At 37.8% G+C, this 24375-nt stretch overlaps 1 long non-coding RNA gene across 1 annotated transcript in view; it reads right to left on the reverse strand.

The window, feature by feature from the left end:
• Window positions 1–24375, reverse strand: part of LOC127515721 (uncharacterized) — a 60611-nt gene that overhangs the window by 22350 nt on the left and 13886 nt on the right. The window contains exon 3 of the long non-coding RNA XR_007930854.1: window positions 21118–21155. This is a non-coding gene — a long non-coding RNA (uncharacterized LOC127515721). The remainder of the gene's footprint in view (window positions 1–21117; window positions 21156–24375) is intronic.

The following is a 24375-nucleotide window of genomic DNA, read 5'->3' on the forward strand; positions in this document are numbered from 1 at the left end:
TGTGTGTGTGTGCGCGCACCTCCTCTCCCTATCCAGACTCCCTGAAGGTTTTTTTTTTTTTTTTTCCTGAAGTCATCTATCACCAGTGTCTTTGTTTCATATCTTTGCCTTTTATACTTAACAGCTTTATTTACAACTCACTAATATGTATCTAATGGATGGTTATTAGTAACACCGCTAATGTAGCTGTTCAGTCACATGGTGAATGCAGTTAAGGCTATGACTGCTGTTATTGCCAAATAATAGGATGCAAAATTAGACATTTTAGACATTTGCTCCGTGTGATGATCTAATTTCCAATCTAAATGCAAGTGCTGGCTTGTAGGATGCTTTCCCACTACAGCTTTTGGTATGGACCCAAGTCCATTTGTCATGTTGCTTTGTCTTCTGCAAAGCAAGGTTAAAATCTGGGGTGTTAATTCAAAGCTTTATGCATACAAAAAGAGAACCTGCCCACAAGCACATGGGGCTGCATGGAGCTCTCAGTCCCACTGACTCTTTATGTCTGTGTGATGTTATAGGTAGGAGTGCTGAAAGATGGCCGACAGCATGCCACAGCTGTGCTAGTACTCATCACCTCTACTCTGTCATTAAACAAGGTCAGATCCAACATACGAGCACACGGTTCTAATCAATAGTCTCTGCACGCTGCCCCCTGCACCTTTGCCTTGCCTTGCCCCTCAGCTAAAAATAAACAGGTCTGTCCGTGCTAACAGCTACACTAATGAGACCTGGATGTGGGGTTTCAGCTTGCTAAAATTGTTATTGACTGGTAATCACATTAATCCTTGGGTAGATCTTGCTTGATGTTCAACACTTTGATTTGTGATAACTTCCATCAACACATTGCTTTCCAGTACTTGGTAACATGTTAATACTAGATGATAGTCTCTGAAGGGAAAAAAAGAAAAAAAAAAAAAAACTTAAGTTGCTCTTAAAGTAAATTTATCTGGTTTTTAGATATATTTTTTATTGCAAAACAAAGTACAGTGCGGATTTTCCATATATATTAAAATGCCTTACTGTAAGAAATAGTTTTATGATTCTTAATATAATCCAAAATAAAATATAACCACATCTGGTAGTGGGGCAGTGGGGCATTTATGCTCTGAAGTGAGTCTGAGTCTGAAGTGGATTTTCTGGGGGGATGCAAGAGCTACAAATATAATTCAGTTATTTCTGTTGCTAAAAGCATACTTAAGTCAGCATTAAATGAAAATCCACCCAATTTTCTAAATGCATCATAATGATCTTACTGTGAATAATGCATATATGCATGTTTATTTAATTGTTTATCCACATAAACCCCGTCCCTTTCTTACAATCTGACTTCAAGCTCACATTCAGATCAGCCTCCATCCATTGAACAACTGATGGATTGGACCACGTTAGATTTGTTTTCTTTTTCGCCTAGATATACATCAAAATATGGAAGAAAATATCTGTTGCTACATGCTACTTCTGTTACATTTCAACTGTATGTGGATTTTTTGTGCATTGTATGTGGATTTTTTCATTTAGGCAGAACATATATTAGCCTATTTGTAGATTGCTATACAATGCTAAAGGCTACACCTGCTTAGCATATAAACATTCTTTATTCTAGTAAAAAAAAAAAAAAAAAAGTATTTAGACCACATAAAGAACACTGACAAACCACAATGCCATAACTGTCATTTACTAGAGGGCTGTCGCGATAACCGCAATATCGTAATACCACGCTATTGACGAGCCAACAGCAGAGGAATGCAAGAACCGCAGCAACCGTGATATTATTTATTTAAATAAGTTAGTAATGATAACATAATGTGTACCATGGTGATTTGTACAGAGGCTCCGTAGATTTGCACTTAACATGGTAACACTTTACAATAAGGCTCATTAGTTAACATTAGTTAAGTACATTAGTTAACATGAACTAATAATGAACTACACTTATACAGCATTTATTAATCTTTGTTAATGTTAATGTCAACATTTACTAATACATTATTAAAATCTTGTTAACATTAGTTAATGCACTGTGAACTAAAATGAACAACTGTATTTTCATTAACGTTAACGAAGATTAGTAAATACAGTAATGTATTGCTCATGGCTAGTTCATGTTAGTTAATACAATATTGAATGTTTAACTAATGAACCTTACTGTAAAGTGTTAACTAACAAAATTAGTAATAAAATTAAGAAATGCAAAATACATAGAAATTTCAGATACATAGTGGACTTCGCTAAGAATGAATTGCGCTCACTGGAAAGAAAAAATATATGCAAATATGCAAATCAGGTAATGGTGCAAACAAACAAACAAAAAATAAAAATAATAATAATATTTATAATAATAAACTTTATTTTATATAACACCTTCAAAATAGGCTTCTTAAAGTGCTTTACAATAAAACTTATGAAAATGCATAAACCAGCACACAACAAAATGTACATTAAAAAAAATGTCATTGTACAATTTACCCTAAATCAAATAAAGCCAACCTAAAAAAAAAAAAAAAAAAAAAAAAAAGATAAAATAGTAATATTTATAAAATAATTATTTTTAAATAAATAAATAAATAATAATAATGAACTGGAAGCACATTCTACAATTTTGGGGCATAAGTTGAAAAAGCCCCATCACCCCTAACACTCGAGTGTTGATTGTGGTGTGCAATTTTCCATCTTGCAGGCCTTTTCATAAGTGCTAGGTTGTGAAGGTTACAGACTCACTCCTGCACTGTGATCCACGCAACTGAATTGGCTCTTTAAAAGCACTAAGCTATATATAAGTCTGGATTTGTGCCTGCTTATAATGCTCTTCTCCCTCATCTGATCAACATTTGATGCATTACTGCTGCCATGATCACTAGAAAATATACACAAACATCTCTCTTAAACAAAATTGTTTACCATTCACGGAAGTTAATTTAATCTGTTAATTACGGCAAGCAAATGGCAGAATTTCTTGACTATGGCTCAGTTTAGAATCTATAATAAGAACACACTTAATTTACTTGAAAAAAAGACATGTTTGCACTAAAAGTATTAGAAAATTAATATTTCAAAGAATAATGGAGTCTTCAAAATATCTTCTTTTGTGTTCCATATAAGAAACAATGTCATACAGATTTGTAATGACATGGGGGTAAGTAAATGATGACAGAATTTCCATTTTTGGTCGAACTATCCTTACAATTTACAAAGATAAATCAAGCAGATCAAGTAGATTGCAGTGATTAGTCAATAAGAAAGGTTTTAGCACTGAAATAAAAAGAGGCACAAATGTAGCAATTGTGAATTTGCCCCATATGTTTCTGCTTTTCTCCAGATCCATGTTCACATTATAGCTCCTGTGTTTGACAACCAGCATCATTTCAACCGGAGAGCAATAATGCAGCCTTTACTCAGTGCATCATAACTGAGGCACTTGTGGGTATATCACAGCGAAAATCAATTGCTCTTAACCAAGATGCTTGACGCCAATAGTCATATTCAAACTTTACTTCTCTGACAGTTCCTCACTTTGCTCACTCATACCCTATGAAAACAATGTGCATCCTCTTAAAATGAGAATTTCACAGAGATGAAGCTTCAAACAATCCAACATTAAAAAGCATTTCTCCAGAGAAACACCTGCAGCCAATGATGTTTTTGTTTTACTGCACTTCAAATGGAATTGCACTGAGAAGATGCAAAGCGTGGTGCACCGCGGGCCTTTGAGTAAGACAGTGTGAGGTAAGGATGACGTTATATAGTGACTTCAAACTGACTTTCAAACCAGTTTCAACCATTTTGAAGTATTTTTCTGTTGAAGAACAAGGAACAATGCACCTGCGGATTTGTCAAGGAAACAAATTGTACTTTGCTGAAATCATTGGAGGAGACAGCCATGTGACATTTTTGTGCCAGTGAACTACGTGCACACACTATACAGCACATATGTACAGTGTGTATACGCTAACAAAACAAGAATGCTCTCGTGTGTGTCAGAAAAACGGCAATGGTCACCATTCCCTGGTAAACAAACACAGTTTATGAACATTTGCAGAATCAATCAGTGGTTGTTTACTCACAGAATTCACCCTGGATCCAGTGTGTGCACAGCATTGCTGAGTAAATAAAACACCATCTCCATTACAACAAGATTAATGTTGCTCAAAATGAAGGTTAATGGTTTGGTTGTGACAGTCTCAGTCATGGGAAGCATGTGACTGGGATGCCCTCAAATGGGAGAGAGGGGATCTGACACAGAAAGCCAGCTGGTGAGTCAACGCCCAACTGCATTGTACTCACGTACTTGTTAGTCCCAACGCATCCTCGGCACGTCTCCGGCTCTCACAGCCCCAGAGAGGAAGATCATCATACACAGCACAAGGACTGATGAGCTGCGGCACATGGTTGGACCTGTCACAAAGCCAAGAGATGAAACACTTCTCTATGTATGCAGCGCTAAACGGATAGGAGCAAGTCATTTACTCGGTTCGTGCCTTCGTCCAATCGACACATACTTTCACACGCAGCTCACGGTGCTACTGAGCAGAGATATGGTGGAAATGCAAAAGGAGATGGGAAACAATCTTCTTTTATGAAACACATACACAGTACCAGATTTATGACACCCAAATAGATGAAGATCAATATTTTTTGAGTCTCAAATTCAAGTCTCAATCCAGTTTGGGTCTTTTGCATAATTCAGTTCAGCGCTCCTGCACTCTTAGAAAGGCAATCCACTTCTGTGGACTGTGCAATGCATATTCAAATGAGGCCTAGTACTTATGATCCATAATGCATGGCCAAGTTTCAGTCTCAATTACGGAGCACTCAAACATCCAATCTTCAGAAGTACTGGTGGAGATGAGAAATGAAAACATACTGTTGAGAAACAACTCATGGACTAATAAGAGTGGACAGCAGTCAAAAGCCTATGAACAGTCTTGTTTAAATGCTAGAAGAGTTAAATCAGCATAGAAGTCCACCATCAGGTCAAGTGTCCACCACAGAGAAAATAGAGCACAATAACTGCATTTTAATTACATTCATATGCCACCCACATACACGGACGGGATTCTTGTGTGGCACAAGGGTTGCAAGACTGGTTAAAACAATATTTGGGTTAGAGTGGTTAGATTTTAAAAGTGGAGAGGCCTTGTGAAATATCTTGAAAAGGTTGAACTGCTTTCCCATAAGCCTCCAGTCCTGATTGAAGACATTTGTAGCACCGGGCATGAAGAGGACAAGGGAACAAGTATGTGAGCCTTAGAGATCCAACATCACATTTCAATTTGACCTCTGGCCCTATAAAATTACTCCTTAGGCTATCGCTCCCTGTGACTCAATCTGACCTCATAATCAGCCATGTCACTAAAGGTGATGGATTGAACTTTAACCTTGCCTTAATATGAGGCGCTTGTGATTGAGCTGACCATTAAAGAATTAAGAGTAACATTATGGAGGAACATAAGAGATGACTTGACCCCTTGTAAGTGTCACATCAACAAAACAATAGAAACCATATGCAAAAGCTCTGTTCCAAAACCTAGTGAGCTGCCTTCAGAAGGAGGAACTAATGGCATCATAGGTGCGGACTCCTAATACACCACACTGTGGTGAAATTTGAAGGCAGATTTAAATGTATACTTTGCAGAAAAAGTATCATACATGTTGTCTCCTAATATGTGATCAAATTTAAAGTCAGCTTCACATGTGTACTTTGTGGAGGCGGCAATCCTATAACGCAGTGGTCTTCACTATTTTTTTTTTTTTTTTTTTTCACGAGAGCCACACCGATAGGAAAAGTCAATAAGAGAGCCACTTTTACCGCAAAGTATCAAAAGTTACATCCAGTACATGAAAAAATACTATAGTAATTTATATAGTAAACACTATAGTGTTTTTGAACCATACTATAGTAAATTGTAGTATACTGTATATATTATAGTATTTACAACACTTTGTTAATGAATGTTAATATCAGCATACTGTAGTATTAACTAGTGAACTGATAAACTGTAATAAATACTGTAGTGTACTTTAATTTTTACTACAGTAAACTGTAGTGTATTGTAGTATAATACACCCTATAGTTGTAGAAAACTTAGTACAGTATTGTGTAAAGTAATTGTTTATATTACTATAGTTGTTATGTTACCACAGCAACTATAGAATTACCACAACAAATTAATTCAAGTACTTTACTATAGTATAGTTAAAAAACACTAAAATATTTACTATAAATTACTATAGTATTTTTTCATGTTCATAAATAGCATATCTGCTTATCAATCTGTCATCCCTGAACATACAATATGCAATGCAATAAATACAAAAGGCGGGAAAAATTCATTCTTTATCATTTACCAGTCAAATTTGTAATTGAGACAAGATGATTTCCCTTAATAACAAAAAAGCAGGATTACCTTAATGCTGGGATGAGCGGAAGCATTCATTTCCTTGACTTTCTTCATGTTTTATTTGTAGCTTGTTGTTTGCAATCCTATTTTCTCTGTTTCCTCTTTATAGTGTTTATGGTTGAGATTACTATTATTATTTTTTTTTTTTTGATTTTCTAGACTATTTAAGTCATAAAAAAGCAGGATATGATAAAATGTAAGGCATGGATTCGGCAGGCATGTATTCACGATACTAAGCGGGCAGCCGAGTTGTGTCCCAAATGACGCACTATACACTATGCACTTATACACAATGTACTTATGCACTATGTACTCATCCATGTAGTGAGTGAATTGTATAAGGTTATTTTGTCATTTAACAACGAAGTCTGAAATTTCCATAAATCTGTGGTGAAAAAATGGAACTGCAGCGTGCTCTCATAGAGAGCCATTGGGGCAGATTTCTGGCTGCCCCGCTCATTTTCACGTTAGGTCATATGATATCACCGTATTAGTTGCCATGCGAGCCACAAATTAAAGCTTGTCGAGCCGCAGGAGGCTCGCGAGTCACGCAGTGAGTAACACTGCTATAATGCATAGCGATAGACTCAGAAAAAAAATCCAAGATAGCGGACAAGGCGAGAAAATGTATCAATTGTGAATAAACTTTTGAATAATAATAAATTATAAACTTGATGAAAGCCTGTTGAAGGCTACGAGGCAGATCACTAGGTTTTGGAACAGAGCTCAAGAGTCTAATTTCCACTTAACATTTTCAATTTTATACAACTTGGTAAAATTATGTAATTTCAGCATTCAGTAAAGGTTAACACAGTAAGAAACTTCATATTTGTTCATATGCGAAAATATTACCTGAGTTAATATGAAGAACGTAAGTGGCGGCTGAAAAAGCCCTCTGCTTCATCAGCCACAACACAATAACAAGCCTCAGCTTGCCTAATTTCCCACAGACATCGGTTGCATGCAGCTGCTGGAGAGCCTGGATCTTTAAACATCTCGTCCTTTGAGAAAACAACAGCAGACACCTTTCTTATAATCACTGCTTGCAACATTTCATTTCGCACCACGAAAGCAACACAGTGGCGCACTTATTTAGAACTGTAGGATACTATTCCCTAAATTCCTACAGCCATATTTTCTGTCACAACTCACAGCAGACACTGCTTGAGTGGCTATTTTTAGTGGACACCTCATAGGCCGTATTTGGCTTTTAATTGGTTCCTTTCCTCTCACCGCTGAGCTGAAGTCACAGAGCAATTACAAGCTGTGTGAGTTGCAGGTACAAGTGATCCCCAACTGTTTTGCAAATTTTATTCTATCCACTCAAGCTTTGAAACACAAGAGAATGTGTACTTTAAATACAACAGAAGCCTCCAAAGACGACGTTCCTCTCAGAACGAGCATGGCGCTACCAACAACGCATACACCCGCTAGTGAAACGTGCGCACAGATGTCTGATACATCTCTGGGCTCACCCTTCAGGCTGTCAGTCTAGCGTCTCTCTGCTGTATTTGTATCTGTATATCTGTAGACCTCCGTGTAGCTATAATTTACCTCACATCTCGTTCTGTATTTGTGTTCAGCATTACCAGGGGAAGGCCTTTGGAGACTGACACAAAGTAATTGATACCCTTACAATGGTTCCCACAATAGCTGCATTTGATTGACTTCTCTCTCTCTTCCTTTTCCCTTTCTTTTCCTTTCATTCTTCCCCGTGTCTCACATGATTGTGAGTATCAGAGATTTGTTCTTTGCAGGCAGCGCTGCAAGCTTTGGCCGTGACTCCATAAAGCTATCACCCAATGCAATCCATCCAAAGACAAATTGCTTGGGCTGACAAACACTCAGGTAGAGAGCAGGTTTCTCAGCAGCTGCTGAAATTATACAGAGCTGAGTTAGGATAGAAGATCAAAGCCATTTCATTTTATTTGACGAGACAGGAGAGGAGAGGATTTCGGGGCCTGCCGTGGCGACGGCAGCGGTGAAAATGAGCTACTGTCTGTCTGCTCTGAACGTGCTCAAATAACACGTATGTTTAACTCTAAAATAAGAATGCATCATCGCCTTTAAATTTGATTTTGCACGGTTTATTTTTGAGGCTTTCTTTATTGAGCGCATTTCGACACAGTATGTTTTTGACCCTGCTAGTATTAAACCTTTTATCGCTGCACATTTATTACGTTCCAGGTCTTTAAATGCCAGTGTTCTGTAGCAGATAGGAAAAGAGCATTGTGACCTCTGCTGAAGCTAATCGGGATCATCATCGGCCCATTTGTCAGGATAAGCACATTGTGGAGGGTGAATTCCTGCTCTTTTTTTTTTTTTTTGGAAAGGGGAGGGCATCTTCACAGAGTGTTTCTTATCCCTGGAGAGTTTGAGGGCAAAAACTTCTCACCAGTCTTACTCTTACTGCTTCCAGAACTGCTGATAGCTAAGCAGCATCCTCTTCTACAGGGAGGCCTGGAGCGATGCTTAGAGTGAAGGAAGAAAGAGGAAAATAAACTGCCGTTGCTAGGAAATGGCCAAAGGCAAATAGGTAAATCATTAGCACGTCCTACTTCTCCCTCTAGTGTTTCCCATTCTTACTGACCCTCTTTCTCTTCTCTTCGGGATGTGGAACACGGTTGGGAGGAGGCTCTTCAGAGGAGGCCGGAAATTTGACGACTGCTGGGCGGCTCAGACAAGACAGGATGCTCAATGTCCAGCATATGCTCAGAGATTTGGTTAATAAATAATTCAATTAACCGAGACCCATCTGTTCCTGATGCACTAGCGGAGATGCAAAGATACGGAGCCCAACCATCAGCACACAGCTGTGTCTCTGGATCCTGAACTATTCCCTCTTTTCCCATTTTTTACTCTCTCTAAATGTGCCATCTTAACAGCGGCGATGAAATCTAGTCAAGGGGACAGAGGGGCACAGTAATATGTGACAACCGGAAATAAAACGTTTCATGAATTATTCATTCATAACCTTTAGATGACCACATTAGATCCCTCTCTTAACACCCCTCTGTGTTGCCGCCGCTCTTCTTTGTATGTCTGAGGTTAATTTGCACATTAATGAATTAAAGCTAATGAACACAGCACAACGGGAGTCATTTCATATTGTCCTCTTGAAAATTTGTACTCTGCCTTTTCTTTCCTTTATTCATAGATCAGGCTTTGACATCGCTAGAGGCACTAGGTGATTATAAGAGGGCATGTCGTTTTTGAACAACTCTAGTCCAGAATGCATCTAAGAAAATAATGAACCACGTGATGACACTCGTAACTAGGCTTGTTATGGTGAAAAAATCATTTTATTAAACAACTCTTTGGATTATTTAATTATAACTGTCAAATGCAATATTGAGAAGTCAAAAATTGTTGTATAATATTTTATATTAATAACATTTAACCATTGCCCATGGCAAAATACGCACAGTGCCATGGCGTTCAGTATCACGCACTGTTTTCATATCAACCCAAGTAGCTAATTGGCGCCATCCTACGACTGAAAATGGTTACCATGACTACCTACTGTAATACAAATCAGTAGCGGCTCCTGGCCATAAATTTAGGTGGGGCAGATTCTGGGTCTTAGCGCTAGTTTATGATAACCATTTTGTAAGCTTTATATTCTAATCGCTAAATACATAAGACACACTTTTGGCAGAATTCTAATGTCCTTGCGTTATTCAGCCTGAGGGTGGCGCCCTAATGATGATTGACAGACTTTAGTACACATGACATAGAATGCCATCTTAAAATTGCCTTAATGTAGTATTTATTACCTCCAAATATTGTTTTAGAATAATGCAAGTTATGTAGGAATTCCAGTGAGGAAAAAAAGCCATGTCTATCCTCAGAACAAACATAAAACAAACACAACAGAACTACTGTATATAAAAGCTAGTCACATGAGCATGTTTAAATTAAAGGGTTACTGACCTGATGCAGACACATATCTGAAACGGACTGATAATGTCTTGGTCTGGAGCGAGGTTTACGTAAGGTGTGTTAACCTAACGTGAAAATAAGAGGGGCAGCCAGAAATCTGCCCTAGCGGCTCTCTATGCGAGCGCGCTGCAGTTCCATTTTTCACCACAGATTTACATCGGGAAATTTGTGAGGCGCTGTAGAGCTAGAGAGGGCTCCGAGACCAGCTGCCCCACTTAGTATCATGAATACATGCCTGCTGAATCCACACTGTAATATATCCTGCTCACTTTACGACTTAAAATAGTCTAGAAAATCTGAAAAATATTTGTTGCAGAATCCTGAACTTATTTATAATTTATTATTTATTCAGTGTATATAGAGGTCTATGTTTGGATAAATATTTTTGTGGGGCTCTGCCCCACCTGTCCATACAGACGAGCCATGCTGATGCAAATAGAAGAGAGGATTCATTTTAATATATGAGAATAAAATCTTTGACAGCAATACAATAAAAACATTAGTTGGTAACTAGTGCAGAAAAAAAAAAAACAAGCCAGTAACTTGCAAAATAAACCCCTTCAGGGTGATACAAGATCATTGCCATCTCGACTGAAGACGAGCCTTGTTTTGACAGACTTTCTCTGAAATGTGTCTTGATGCATGGCTGTAGCAATACTAGATTGACTGCATGTCACTTTTGCCTCCTTTGCTGGGCACCGGTGTCATAGCTCAATGTCATTTCAGTGCCTTTTTATCATAATATCATATGAATAGATCTGGCTGCTCTTGAAGTGAAAGGCTAGAAATTGGTGTCACGTCATGTTGTGTGGATTGGTTGCAATTGGCTGACTTGATTCATCCTTTGCAGCGAAAACAACCCTTGTCTAAAATGGTTCTTTTAGTTTGATGTAAAATTTGGGAAGAGCTCAGATTCTTTGTGATGTCTTTATACAAATGGGGCACTTGTTTGGCTAAAAAAAAAAAAAAAACCTCAGTTGTCATTGATTTGTACACTCGGCTCTATATTTCTGCTCTACACTTGAGTTGGGCACTCAAACACATGTCATTTCTTATATGAGAGGCTCAGCACTGTGTATGTGGAAATTTACCAGTTGTGATTGTCACTCAGGTTTACAATATATGGCTCCAAACTATAAGCACACAAGTAAGGGTGACAGGGAAAACAACTCACTGCATTATAATTTAAAAAGAACAAACTTCAGCAAGGTCAATGTCAACATTTTCCACTATATACTCCTGCTTGTTAGAATAGAGTCGGCATTTACACTAACATCCCTTAAGAGGTTTTGTCAATGTTAAGTCAGAAGGAACAGAGGTGGGACCATTGAAACTCCCATATGTTTACATTCATTACACAATGCTCCACTTCTTTCTGCCTAGAGTTTCAGTGGTGGTTCTCTCGCCCAATCAGACCTTTACCCTGTTTGGCTCAACTGACTGTTGCCACCCCTTCCTTAGCAGCGCTACAGCATCATAGTGTGAAATGAGCTCTTTGTTGGGTGACCTTGCAAGAAAACAAAGGTAGAATGAAACGCATAACCCTAAACAATGGCGAATGACTTCAGAAACCCAGCCCCTTAGCTGTTGACTATAGTGCTATGTGAAAACATTATGGTTGACTTTGACTGATTTCTGCTCAAGCTCCAAACCTGAAAGGAAACAGATCTAAAGGCCTGTTCACACACAAGACAAGGACAGATCACATTTTCTTGTTCAAACCAACAACTATTTGTCATTCTGTAACATTTCTCATGTTGGTTATAAAAATGGCTGCAAAACAACAACAACAACAACAACAACAACAACAAATGGCCATAAAGCTACCAAAGTCTGCCAGAGAGCATGAATATTTACAGTACAGTAATTTTAAAACATTGGTTTTCAATCATGGTCATGGGGACCCAGCACTGCACATTTTGTCTCCTTTCTTTATCACACTTGATTCAGATCATTAGCTGAACTGAGTGTGTGCGATACAAGAAACATACAAAATGTGCAGTGCTTTGTGTTCCTATAGGACCACAATTGAAAACCACTTGTTTAAACTTTAACCAGGATATACTGCAAACTGCAACTTAACATAACACTTAACATACATATATATATATATATATATATATATATATATATATACATACACAGTTTGTTTCTTGCTTTTTCTTTTAATGACTAAACATCTCTCTTTACAGTGCCAACTCATTGCCTCCCCACACTCCCTACTTCTCTCAGTCACTCTTTCTGCAGTATTGATTTAAACAAAGGTGACTTGCCACTGAGGCTGCAATGCCACCCGAGAAAATGAGAAAAAAGCAGTTCCCATTTCCAACAGAGATGGGAAGACCACAGTCCAATTGCCATCCGTTTGTACACAGAAATCGAGCCGCCTTTCTTTCTCCTGAGAAATTTGGGTGTTTAGCTTGAGGGTATTTTACATTCCAATCTTCCCCCTGATAAACTAGCAGATTGCATTTCACTTTAATTAGCTTTGAATTAGCATGCTAAGTGTACCACAACAATAATCTGATGCTTGTATTGAACAATATAATACACAAAACAAGAATTGTTCAGGGCTATTTTTTTTTTTTTTTGGTACAGGTGTGCTCTTGCAGTAATCAAGCAATCTGGTGCATCTCTCAGAATGCCTCATAACATGTAATGGATTCATTATGATTGACATTTAATTAATGCAAGAAAGACTAATTACATTTTTATTGTGTTTAAGGCTCGTTCAATGCATACTCTTAGCAGAGTCATTGAGATGAAAGTCAGGTGTGCTTTAATCAGGAACTCTCTTTAATCGGCCGCCTGTCTCAGCTTTCAGAACTCGTATGAACCAACCAAGGATAGTAGTAAAGAAACGGTTGGCATTTTCAAGAATGCTATCAGGCAGGTGAAAAGTTAAAACGTCATGACTGCCGGTGACGATACAGACCGTGTCCTCTTATTCCACACATCATTAGAGGCTTCCAGCCATTTTTGCAGTCGACATTAATGGCAGCCAAGAACAAGAACAGCTGCATTTTAAACATTCACACTTCTGCTTCTATGATTCCTTTCTCTTGCCCCATCGACCTGGCACGCTGATTGTCTGGAGATGAAGAGCCTTGTGCACAGCAAGACTTGAAGAAAATAACAAAGTCGGGGTGATTTGAAAGTCTAATTCTGCTGCGTGTACTCAATGGGCACACTAGTGAGTGAATGGAACTGACTTCCCCAATATGATACCACACTTATCATTTCTACAAAGGCTGGGGAAAAGATATTCCTATATCCTTTTCTTACCTTTTCACTCTTTTTATCCAACACCACAAATACTTTTTCTCACTTTTTTTTTATTCTTTTTGAGTGACAGTCTTTTCATCACAACTTTCACTGCAGCTAAAGACTATTTGAACTTATTCTCATCTGAGATCTTTTCCCTTGCATGTCACATTAGAAAAACAGCTGCAATGAGATGAGACAAATCAATGAACATGTAACATGTACAACACTGAAGGCAACAGAAACCAGCTGGGCAACTACGGCCATGGGATTGCTATTTCAGTCTCAGCACTCAACAAAGTGATTGCTCACATCCATTTCCTCCAAAAGCAAACAAAATAAATGGGATGGCTGACTGGCTGGCTGTTCGGTCGGATAGATGGACTGAGGATGGAACGATGGACAGATGGATGGAAGATGTGGCCAGACTGTTGATATGTACTGTATTAACCACACAGGAAGGCTGTGGAAATCGTTGTTGGCAGGCCTGTAAATAGGTGTTTTCCTGCTTGACAAAAGTGTGGGAAAGAAAACACACCTCTATCAGAGCAGATAAGCCGCCTGGCAGGGTACGAGTGCTTGTGCGAGGGGCAATCTTTAAGCTATTGAAAGACAACTTAATTGTGATATCTGGAAGAGGGGCTACTGTCTTTCAAATGCATGATGAGTCCAGTGACAAGTCTTGGGTGGTGGAATGTAGCCATTTTGAGATCATTAGCATTGTCTGATAAGCACTGCTTGTTAAGCATTAAAATATCCTGTATAAAAACATAAAATAACACTTAATTTCAACCTTTACAGGGGCGGATCTAGAAAATTAGGGTGGCAAAGGGATGGCATGAAGTCTATGAGGGGTGGCAACACCAAAGCAAGTGACCACCAACCCATGCGTAGTTTTTTGGAGATTCATGGCCTGACATACACAATTGTTTTCACAAATATTGCATTACCACAAAATAATCATCTATACTATTTCAAATGAAAAATAAATAACAAGATTTCAATATCCATAATGGCACCAAGTCAGGACACTATATGAAAAACATCAACAGATTCTAAATGAGTCTGAGCTTATTTTAGGGCTGTGACGGTAGGCATGACAACCGCACCACTGCGGTGGTGAAGTTGCCACCGCGGTCGTGGAGTGTCACCGGCGGTATTGTGACATATATATATATATATATATACATATACATATATATGTATATATACTACTGAGGTGTGTCATTACTGAGGCTGATGTTGCTGTAACTGTAATTCCCACCCCTGTCCAGTTGGTGGTGAGTGCACTACAGTGTGTCTGCAGAGCGCGAGTTCAGTCTCCAGAATAAAATGAAAACGATACACACAGGCGAGCACCCAGTTTAAGACCATTTTATAATAATAAAGTTATAATACTTATACTTACTTACATAATTAAGTTTCTAATCCAGTTTGTTTTGTTTTAAACAGTTCGTTTTGTTATTTTTCTTGCTGACTATAAGTTTATGGTCAACAACTGGCTTTTCTGAGGTATAATGTTACGTGACATTGTTTGCAACACTGATTGAACTGACGTGATACAGATTTCGGTAAGCTACTGTACCTTGCAACATATTTTTTGATTTTCATTCATGTTTATTTCGTTCTGTACAGTAGTAAAGTCGAAAGGATGATCGCATTCACTCACGATCCTCGACAAGTGTTCAAGTGTTCACGCAGTCTTTGATCAACTTTCTTTTCATAATATAAATATGCATAGCCTATGCCTATTTGCTTATCCTGTAAGTTCGTGAATAAAAATTAAAATGTGGACGAAATCAGAAGCTATTAAATGTCTTATCATTAAAATATAAAAAAAAAATTTTTTTTTACGATCCCGTCCATCAGTTTTATTAATATTTCATAGGCTACTTCGATGGTATAAATCACGTTTTAGTGCAAGTTAAAGAGCAACAAAAACTTCTGAATTTGAATAGTTTTGCAAACAATTTTTGAGTTTCTGTTAACAGAGGTGGGAATGTCTGTGTGTGTTCACCCAGAACACCCTATCAACCACATACTCTAGCAACACCCCAGCAAATGCATAACAAGAGCCTAGCAACCACCCAGAATCTCCTAGTAACCACCTAGCAACACTTTAGCAAACACCAAGAACATCTATCTATTCTGGCCTAACTGACCGAAGTTTTTTAAACAAGACTTTAAGTTGGCTTTATGACAAGCCAGTATAAATTTGTCTTTCAAACTTTTCAATCTAGTTGCTTTTCTTGATTGCTAAAGCACAATTCATGAAACAATTCAACATTTGCTCACAACTATAATCACGGTCTCAAAACTGAACACCAACTTGCACAAACCTCAAACTTCCAGGACAAAATAAAATATTCTAGTCAAAAACTTATTCTCTTCTGACAAAATCAAACTTTGGCCGCAGATGACACACAAAACTTAACAAATACACAGACTACTGCACTGCCAAGTGAACACTAGAGACATCAATTCATATAACACTGTAACAAAAAGCAGTAATTTTCAGATTCACAAACATGGAAAAACAATTTGTAAGTGAACTTGGCTGCGCTGTGTGTTTTTCTCACAAAGAACCAGTTCATAAGAGTCATTTGTTAATGAAGCTGACTACACTGGGCACGCTGCGTGCGCGTGCAACCATCATGCACAGTTTATTGAAAGATGTGTTTTCTTGACATTATTTTGCGTTACGCTGTCTTTTTTATGTCATCACATTGAAGCGCCGCTGCTGAAAAGCAGTACTTGAAACACGGCTTACATTTACATTTTATTCTGTGATAATTCTGGGATGGCAGATGGGGTGGCAAAGCTTTTTCTTAGGGTGGCAGTTGCCACCCCGGTAAATCTGCCCCTGAACCTTTACTCTCCTTATACAGTCTGATGAAAAGCATGCTCAGTCAGAACTAGAAACATTTTCCTCTCCCTCACAATGACATCTCTCCTCTGATGACGAGTACACTGGCACAAGAGCGGGACAATAATAACCCCTCTCAACAAGCTGTCACTCGCATGACATTGCAGCAATTAAAAACAGTGTTCCAACAATCAAATAAATTCCCAGTGGACAAAATCAAGTCCTGCCCTACTTGGATATATTTCACAATATGAAAAAGAAAAGATGATCTCAACTTCTGCAATGAATTTCCACTATTATTTATATGAAATCGTGTTGGAATTTGCACTCTGTGAACAGTAAGGCCCGCCTTCTTTGATTTGATTTGGCCATTTCAATCATTTCAAGCGCTGTTAGACCGCTGAAGCAGATGAGCCTAAAAATGTTACATTTAAAACTAACAACATCCTAACAACAAATAAAGCGGTCCATAATGCAGTGCAGCAGAGCAGCATCAAGAATATTACAAATATTGAGGAGGACAATTTGGCCATTTCTAATTACTGGGGGAGACTTGTCCCCCTTAATGTCTATGGTGGTTATGGCCCTTGTATACAGAGGAAGTTGCCTGCAAAAGCACTTTATGTACACTTATAGAAAGCACTCTTCATACATGCATACATTCTGAACACCCACACGAAAACACACATCTTTTGCAGCCTACACGATGATTAGATTGGATAAATCCATCCACCCACTGTAACCGACAGAAAGCAGATAAGTATAGACACATACACACACATACACTCTCTGTCTCTCTCTCCCTCCCTTTCTCTCTCTCTCTCTCTCTCAGGTAAAGCTTTCTTCACTCCAGGTTGTTTCTTTCCTCTCATTGCAGCAAGTCTCTGCAGGGAAGCAAGTGTGTGGGAGTGCTTTCAACAAGCTCTCCACGCTTTCTCTGTGAAACGAGCGCAACCTGCCCTTCTTCTCCTCACTCGCTCTGTTCAACCTCGCACTCTTTTGGTGCAGTCTGTTGTCTCTGCCACACCTACATTCCCATTCATCAAACCCAGGGCAGGATATCTAAGCTTGACATCTGGCCCTGTCTGACATGTCTCAAGTGACAGGATGGGCAGAATCCTGAGAGAGTGAACCTCACTGCAACCTCTACCCTACCACCACTCAAAGCACCAGCAGATAAGCTGTTGTCACTGCAGGCAGGCTGCCGACGAGCAGAGACTGAGCAGTGCTGGAAGCCAGAAACAGTGAGCTCACCATAGCTGGTGCAATTATCTCTTATTGAACTCTTACATCAAAGAGATTCTGTGGCCCCGTGGTGACTGTCTCACCCGCTTGTTCTGTAAAATTACATGCATTTCCACTCTAAAGGGACACTTTTCACCCAGATGTGGGTTCAACACTTGACATACTGCATGTCGTGGAAATTCCCTCTACAAGCTTTATATGTGAGTGCATCTGTGTGTGCGCATTTTATGGATCATATAAGCACTCCTGGGCAAAAAGGGGCCAAGCCCAAAATGGCTAAACACTAAGCTTTTAATTTTCTAAACAACAAATGATTGCTCTGGAAATTAGCAAATTTAAGTAAAATGCACTACTTAAAAAGCCATTGCTGTCTCAGAAAAGGCATCAAAGAGAGAATTTTGGCAGAATATGGGTAGTTGAGAGTGGTTCAGCAGAGTTTTGTGGAGTGATGAATCACAATAAAACGAGAGTTGCATGGTGATGCTCCAGAGCAGTGTCTTTGAAAATCTGCTGAGAAATATAATAATAAATGCATCTCTACCACAGTGAAGCATGGAGGAAGAGATGTCATTGTGTGGGGAGCCTTTTTAGCTGCTAGTATTGGTGAGCTACTTCACTGTGAAAAGTCATTTTGAGAACAGGATAATATTTCAGAATGACTTGCTTCCCACAATTGAAAAGTTGTTAACTAAAGGGGAATAATCAGATGTTATTTTTCAACAAGACAATGCTCCTGCCCAAATTGCAAAGACAACCAAGAAGTTGCTTGAGAACAAGTCCATCAGGCTTCATGTTTTGGCTGTGGTCAGAGTCTAGATTTGAACCCTATAGTGAATTTTTGGTCTCACATTAAACCCAAATGAACTGGGAGATATTTTTCTACTACTCATGAACTGTTTGAAGCCATGAACATTGAGTGAAACAACACTGACTCTTCTTCTTCTAAAGGTTTAGATTTGAAGTTTACCCACAAGGCTTAAACATATATATATATACACACTACAATTCAAAAGTTTGGGTTCAGTAAGATTTACAAAATGTATAAATTCATTCAGCAAGGATGCATTAATTTAAACAAAGTAAAGACAATCATGTTAGAAAAGATGTCAAATAAATGCTGTTCTTTTGAACTTTCTATTCATCAACAAAATATCTTAAAAAGAGAATGATCACGGTTTCCACAAAATTATTCCAACTGTTTTCAACATTGATAATAATAATAATAATTATAATAATAATAAATTGTTTTAGCACCAAATCAGCATATTAGAATGATTTCTGAAGGATCATGTGACAATGAAGATTGGAGTAATGATGCTGAAAATTTAGTTTTGACATCACAAAAATAAATTACAAAAATATATTAAAGTAGAAAATAGTTAATTTAAATAATATTTCACAATAATATTTCACAATAATATTGTTTTCACTGTATTTTATTTATTTATTTTTTTATTTTTTTAATAATGCAGCATTGGTGACCATAGAAGACATAGTTCAAAAACATTTTTTAAAAATCCTACCGACCCCAAACTTTTGAACAATAGTGTGTGTTGGGTCCTTGTAAACCCTACATTGTGGGGACCAAAATATCCCCAAAAATAGTAATACCAGTAATTGTGAGGACCAGTTTGAGTTTTAGACCATTAGAGTGAGGACCTTTTGGCTGATCCTCACTTTCTGAGATGCCTTTAAAGGCCTGTTTTTCAGTGTCAAGACTTGGTTTTAGAGATAAGGTTATAATTAGGTTGAAGGTATGTTTAGGGTAAGGGTTAGAGTTAGGCACTTAGTTGTGATGGTTAAGATCAGGGTAAGGAGCTAGAGATTGAGAGATGTACAAACGTGTGTCTGGCCAGTAGTTCTGATTTTTACTTAAACTTCCAACAATTTAATTACCAAAAGAAATATAGAGTATCTGATCACAGGCTAGAGTCACAACATTGGGGGCTTTCATGTGCACACAGCTGAATGTCACCCAGGGGACGGAGGGACGGGTGATTGGGAGGAGCTGAATGATGAGAGTGGCTTTGCCCTGTACACGGCATGGATGCCTGACCTTTTAGGTGGCAGTCAGGTGCATCACCTGACCAAGGAGAATACAAAGACAGGAAACCAGATCACGGCATTAGCACATAGGTGACTCAGATGTCTTTAGGTGCACTGCAGGACACTGACAGTAAATAAATACATTTGAAATAAAATGAATAACACGAAAATAAAGTGTGTAAATTCAAAATATGCCATTCAGTCTTAACTTTGCCTTTAAGAGATGATTGTACTGATTTATATTTGTCCTCCTCGGGCCTGTAGAGATGACAGATTATTTGTGATTATTTTCCTATTAGGCCTCTGCTCTACTCTGCCACTTCTCGAGAGATAATCAGTCAACAGCGGCAGTGCATGTCAATACAACTGTAAGTTGATGGACTACAGACAAATATAAATCAATCTGCTGAAGAGTATTTTGGACCTACAGACAGAGTCATTTCTAAAAAATATATCAGTGTAGAGTCAGGTTGACAAGCTTTATGGAGTTGGGTGGAAATGTTTTTACAACTGCGTGACTACATGTATTAACAATTTATACAGTATCTCAGGCAAAATTAACCAGGATTGGACAAAATTCATAATTTAAGATCATGAATCTGACCTGAAACAGGCCAGATCCCATAGGAAGTTGTAGTGGAATTTGAATTTGAATTTGAATAACTGGAAGTGGGATTCAGGAATTCAGGTAATGGCATTTTGTAAAATGAACATGAAGTGTTCTCCACCTGGTTCATAAATCTGTCTGTCTGTCATGCCTGTCATGCAAAGTCATTCAAGTCATTTTTAAAAAAGGTTGTCAAGTCAACATTCAAAGTTTGTATTGTTAAAAAAAAAAAAAAAAAAAAAAAAATCTCAAATTTAATTCAAATTCTTCAAAAGCATTCCCAATTGGAATCTGAATGGTGCACAATCCTGACGGTAACATTAGTGATGGTAACCAAAGGCATTCAAATAGAGAATAAATGTAAGTGACAGTCATTTATGTTTATTTTCTATTCAGAATATTACTGAGACCTTTTACCGTTCAAACTGTTAAAAAAAAAGAGCACATGGGCTAATGTGCCTAAATGCATCAGTGTTCTTTGATTTTTATAGCTATAATTAAATCTTCTCTATGCCATTTCCTATTTTAATAAGCCTAAAATTATGGGTCTAAAATTATCTAAATAAATGTGCTTTATTCAATCATTCATTCAAATGATTGTGTAGATCTATTCTGAGAAATTGCAGATTTGAGGAAAAATTAATAATTAGGAAAACAGGCCTCACAAAACAGCACTCTTTCAGCAGGTAGACTGACTTTCACAGCTTGATGACTTAAAAAAAAAAAACGAATAAACTGGAACATACCAACAGGACAGAGATTCACAGCAGCGCAGACCAGCATCCTAGAAGAAGTAAAAGAAAAAAAAAAAAAAGTAAATAACACTAAAAGTAACATTATATTTTGGGGTCAGTAAGACCCCAAACTTTTTGGAAAGAAAATTAATACTTTTATTCAGCAAGGATGCATTTAATTGACAGTAAAGCCATTCATAATGTTACAAAAGATATCTATTTCAGATAAATGCTGTTCTTTTGAACTTTCTATTCATGAAAAGAATCCTGAAAAAAATGAACACAACTGTTTTCTACATTGATAATAATAATAAATATTATTATACAGGATATTAGATGGGTCATGTGACACTGAAGAATGTAATGATGTTGGAGTAATGAAGTTTAAAAATTTAGCTTTGCCAACACAAGAATAAATTACATTTTAAAATATATTCAAATAGAAAACAGATATTTTCAGTTGTAATAATATTTCACAATATTACAGTTTTTACTGTATTTTGGATCAAATAAATGCAGCCTTGGTGAGCAGAAGAGACTTCTTTAAAAAAAAACATTAAAAAAATCTTACTGATCCCAAAACTTTTGAACGGCAGTGTATATATTTAATAGCAGTTACTACAGGAGCTACATGAACATTCTTCAAATATTCTCTTTTGGTGTTCCATGGAAAAAAAAGAAAAGTGTACAAATTTGGAACAACATGAGGGTCAGTAAATATGAACAGATCCTCAGAATTTTTAGACAACTAATGTATTCTTTTAAGTTGATTTTATAGTACATTCAACTTTTTTTCTTCAAAAGACCAAGAAAAATACACTTTTTAATGATAAGACAAAGCCCATAGCCCATAGATGTGTTGCTAAGCAAAACTAAGGCCAACTTTAGACTGCACGCCATTATCACAAACTCTGTTGAACCAATACAAGAGCAGACAAGCCCAACCAAACATGTTAGAAACAAGTTACGCATGTGACAGGTTTCATGCTATTGGTAATCAAAGCAAGTCAAGCATGTTCCGCCGCCTGCCATCACTCCTGCCATTAGCGCTTTGAAGATGCCATGTTGGCCTACTAATGGCAGACTGACTGTATTAGAGTGCCTGTGTGTTTGTACAGCTATGATTGTGTGTACTGAAATGACAGTTGAGGCATCTTAATGTATTCCTACTCTGTTATACCCTCAATGCTCATCAAAATACTATGGCCATGTACACTAGGACTGTTCTAAACAAGTAGAGATCCACAACCCCCACTAAGCAAAGCAAATACTCTTTTGTGATCTCTATTAGTGGTGGGAGGTCTGTCCAGCACAGCTGTGTCACACATTTGGCTTTATGTACTAATTTTTCCATGTGTATGTGAAACAGCTATTTAGAGAATAAAGACAAAGCGTCAAGCAGGCTCTGAGTCATCCAATACGATTAAATATTGATCCTATCTGGAGAGGGACTATATTTTCTTTTAAAGAAGAAATGACTAACAAAAAAAGCATTTGTGTCAGTTCTTTCTTCAAAAAATCTCTCTTCCAAAAAAACAAAACAAAAAAAAACCTCACTGTACATTCTCCATTATAACATTGTTTTTGAATCTTGACCTGTAAATGTGGGGGACAGACAGTTGGAAGGACAAGAACTATGGAGAGGAAATAAAGGGTTAGATTTGAAATATGCCCTTGTCTGTTGGTACTTCAGCTCACTTCAGCTCACAAAAGCATAATGTGATTCTTCTTGAGACAGGATGTGTCTTTACCTAAGGTATCATAAAAAGAAACTAACTGTTCCCACAAAGTTCACCTGACAAGTGCATGACTACTCTGATAAGAACAGAAAAGACTCAACAGTGCCATCTCATCTCATTTAAAGGTATAGTTCATCCTCATGTTGATCTTCAAGGATTAGTTCACTTCTGAATTAAAATTTCCTGATAATTTACTCACCCCCATGTCATCCAAGATGTTCATATCTTTCTTTCTTCAGTCGAAAAGAAATTAAGGTTTTTGATGAAAACATTCCAGGGATATTCTCCTTATAGTGGACTTCAAGGGACTCCACTGTTGAAGGTCAAAATTACAGTTTCAGTGCAGCTTCAAAGGGCTTTAAACGATACCAGACGAGGAATAAGGGTCTTATCTAGCGAAACGATTGGTCATTTTCTAAAAAATTCAAATGTATATGCTTTATAAACACAAATGAACATCTCGCGAGTGCTTCCGTCTTCCGTATTCTTCAAAAAGGTTATGCTGTATGTCCTATGCCTTTTCTATTCTACTTACGGAAAAAACGGAACTAGCGCCGCGTTTGTTGTCAATGTGGTGGAACAAGTCCCACCTTCAAAAATAAGAGCCAATCGCCGATTGGTAAAGTCATCGCATCACTGCAGCGGCCGTTAGAAGCTCCGGTTCCTATAGAAACAGTCAGACGCGAGCCTCCAAAATGAAACACAAGAGACGCGCATTTAGGACTGTGCATGCGCAGCAGCGTCCATCCTGAAAAACAGTTTTTTGTCATGATTCGAGCATTTAAAAACAAAATTTATGAGACCGTTGTTGTCAGATTTCATTGGTGATTGCAAATATGAAATTTAACGCACACACACAAAATTTATTGAACACAGTACTTCAACTGTACTTGATATGCAAGAACAGATCTCACTGGTCGTTATAAAAGCTTGAACATGCTTATATGGCGAGAGAACAAACCTTATTAGTTCTTGCATGTCAATCAAGCACAACTGAGCTTCCGTTTACCACATTTGACATGATCTATTTATGTGTGTTGATCAATGTTCTGAATAAAAGCCTAAATGATATCTGTTAATCATATAAAATGATCTTGTCTCATTCTTGATTCATATAGGTTACTTTTACAATCTCTTTATTAATTTTTCAAAGCATAACATTTTTTGGTTGCGTGGACTTTCAATGGAGGAACAGAAATCTCCCGAGTTTCATTAAAAATTTCTTCATTTTTGTTTCAAAGATGAACAAAACCGACGTTGGTGCTGAGAGGATGGCATAACGGTAACTTGGGGACAGTCAGGACGTGTTTGCCCTTGGACTAAATGACATCTGCCTGCTGACTGCTACTGTCTGTCACTGCTGACTGAGTCCTCGTGAAATGTGGGTCTGGGTATAGTATGCGAGAGAGAGAGTATGTGGGGAGAAATGCAGGTTGCTCCCCAGCTGTGCAAGAAAATCCCTATTTCTGTGTGTGTGTGTGTGTGTGCATGTGCATGTTGATCTTCATTTGAGCGTGTGTGAGGTTATTCC

Source organism: Ctenopharyngodon idella, chromosome 7 (genome assembly GCF_019924925.1).
Source record: "Ctenopharyngodon idella isolate HZGC_01 chromosome 7, HZGC01, whole genome shotgun sequence".
Lineage (NCBI taxonomy): Eukaryota > Metazoa > Chordata > Actinopteri > Cypriniformes > Xenocyprididae > Ctenopharyngodon > Ctenopharyngodon idella.